Source organism: Dendrobates tinctorius, unplaced genomic scaffold (genome assembly GCF_039654945.1).
Source record: "Dendrobates tinctorius isolate UK_male_01 unplaced genomic scaffold, ASM3965494v1 ptg000532l, whole genome shotgun sequence".
NCBI lineage: Eukaryota > Metazoa > Chordata > Amphibia > Anura > Dendrobatidae > Dendrobates > Dendrobates tinctorius.
Genome location: NW_027362191.1, coordinates 19,284 through 22,041, shown reverse-complemented (window position 1 = coordinate 22,041; position 2,758 = coordinate 19,284). Strand labels below are relative to the sequence as shown.

Here is a 2,758-nt window from a genome sequence, read left to right as displayed (position 1 = left end):
ATGTAAAATACTGACCGTATTTTGCGTTGGTTAGTGTGACCCCGGCCTTATCCGTACCCTCTCTGAGGAAGCTGACGGGGTGAAACGCCCGTAATAGGGAATAGTGGTGAATCTGCCATCTTTCTCTGTACACTCCCGGCATGTCGTCTGTAGGATCTGTAATCTCCATCTCTTGTTAGGATGGTTCCTCCTTTACACTATATGGGCTGTGCTGTATTCCTGGGATATCCCATATAGCACTGGCTGCACTTTATATCTCCTATCTGTACTCCAGGGATGTAATGCGCTGTCAGCTCTTTATTCTCTCACTATTTATACCCTTTGCTCTGTGTCCTCTCATTATATAAGCTATTCATCTATAAGTGCTGTCGGGATCCTTCAGATACTTCTTTCACCCGAAGGACCGATGTTCTTGGGTGTAGGACACCATATGTCTCTGATTAAATCAGCTCCGTCGAGAAGAATTACACAGACACAAGCTGTATGATACAACTCGGGATGCCTGCCAAGACGCCTCTGGCTTATCAGTTAGGCTTCCATCTTTTATAGCAAAGAATTTTAGTATTTACAGACATGCGCAGTATAAAAATGATTTCACAGCTTGTTTCAATCACAGAGAAAGCCATGTAGGCTGAGAGACAGGAATTTATCTGTTATCTGGTTTCGGTTCTCAAGGGAACAGAAAAGATAAGTTTCAACAAGAAAATGCAACATAGACAGAACTCAATTTAACTCCTTCAGTTCCTATCATTCCCCCCTTTGACATCTTTATTCTTCACAATCTGGAACACTGGATCCTGTAATGACAGCTGATAGTGTCCTATTCACCAGGTACTATCCCAGGCCGACGGGTTGCCCGAGGGAGACAGGTATCTTCTTTTACCCTCTCCATCCCCCAGTTACTAAGGCCACGTCTGTCATCACAAGAGTACGCTCCTTCATGCCAGAAATGAGATGTCAACCTAAAACTTAAAGAAAACAATTATCAACTTTGGTATATGTTCTGTCATTAACTTATCTTTCTCATCTGTTTCTGTATTTTTTCTTACATACAGAAAAACACCAAAAAACAAGTTTCAAAAATACATATAATACAAGGAGACAAACAACAATACGTAATAGAATAGGCTATCCAACCTCCTATACCCTTAAACCAATTGACTGGATTCAGAAAGGAGAAAGTATCTGACCACCAACTATCTTTATTGCGATCATTGTCTTTATCATACTGATCTCTAAGTTTTTGAACATCCTCTAATTTTAGCTTTAACTTTATAGTGTTGTTGGGATCTATATAATGACAGCAAGCGGGTCCGACGACCTGACACATGCCACCCTGTGCTGCCGTTAAATAATCCAGTACTATGGTATGTTGGTTAGTAACTATAATAAGTTGATTCTGGACAGCAACAGTGGTGTTAAGTATATCCAATATATCCCAGATTTGATCATCTAAATAATCTGTAGCCCTGACCAATTTATCCCACATTTGCGTGATCATAGGATAGATAAAAATAGAACTAACAATTTTATTAGCCACACTCATCTGCACTATATGTGGTCTCCCAGAAGGACGAGGTGTATTGTCAGCAGCTCTTTTGTATAATGTATGTTTGGGTATAGCCTGCATATCCAATTGTCGGTTTGGAATGATAAAGGTAGCCGGAGTCAAACGTCCCAGAGTACAAGTACCTCTTACCCCTACTGGTAACCATTTATATGCATTGTCTCCACATACCCAGAACATATCACTAGGTAAATCCCATAGGGCTGAATGTTGTAATACCAGTCTATGGACTAAATCTATGAACGCAGATACATTCTGAAGCATACACCAAGTTGTCCTAAAGGGCTACAATACCCTACATCGGGATTTCCACAGGTGGGAGTTCCTTTCTCATATCCAGATGACTCGTTGCAAGGTATATTACCTGAAATATTAAAACAAGTGTCATTATTGCCCTGGGGAAATAAATTGGAATACTCCCAGGACGTATTATGCAACCTTCTTTCTAGCAGTATTGGTTTGAAGGCGTCAGTAGAGTGGGAAGTTACACTAAAACTAACATGTAGGCCGTACGTTGGAACTTGCCCCAAGTTGATTAATCGAGTCCTATTCCTAGGTACCCAAGCCCCCCCCTTATATGCCAAATATTGAAGGTGAGTGCTACTTCCTGAAAGGTTACCTTGCCACCAGGGATATCCTACCCATCCCACAACAGGTATACCGATAGTCATATTCCATAACTTCACATTATTTGTGGAATTATTAGCGAGTGTGTCAGAACAGTCAGTCCAAGCGAATAACTCTTCGGGTGGGACAGGGATAACAAGAAAGGGAATACTCGTGGCTGATACTGGTGAGTACGTGCAGATCCAGCAATCTGCTGGAGGCTGAGTATCATTCAACCAATCTCTCAGTAATTTCTCATGATGTTGTATAAACCTATTATTCAATGGCATCGGAGAATTTAAACTGTCCCATGCAGCTACTGTCATTATAGGAAATGCAAAAAACCAAAGCATTATGCTCTTTTATATATTCTTATTGACTCCTGTGGCTAGTTTGCAATGTGATGTGTGGATCCAGGTTGATCGTCCTTCTAACTTGACAGAGGTAGGCGTTGTCAAGAGTACTTGATAAGGACCTTGGTATCGGGGTCCAAGCGTCTTTCTGGAGTGTTTCTTGACATATACATAATCACCAGGTTGTAGGCAGTGTGTTCCTTCCACACTATCCGGATCTGGAATGGAAGAA

At 41.3% G+C, this 2,758-nt stretch overlaps 1 pseudogene; it reads right to left on the bottom strand.

Moving 5' to 3' along the window:
• Window positions 1–436: 436 nt before the first annotated feature.
• LOC141078252 (uncharacterized) lies at window positions 437–2,526 on the bottom strand (annotated as a pseudogene).
• Between the last annotated feature and the right edge of the window lie 232 nt (window positions 2,527–2,758).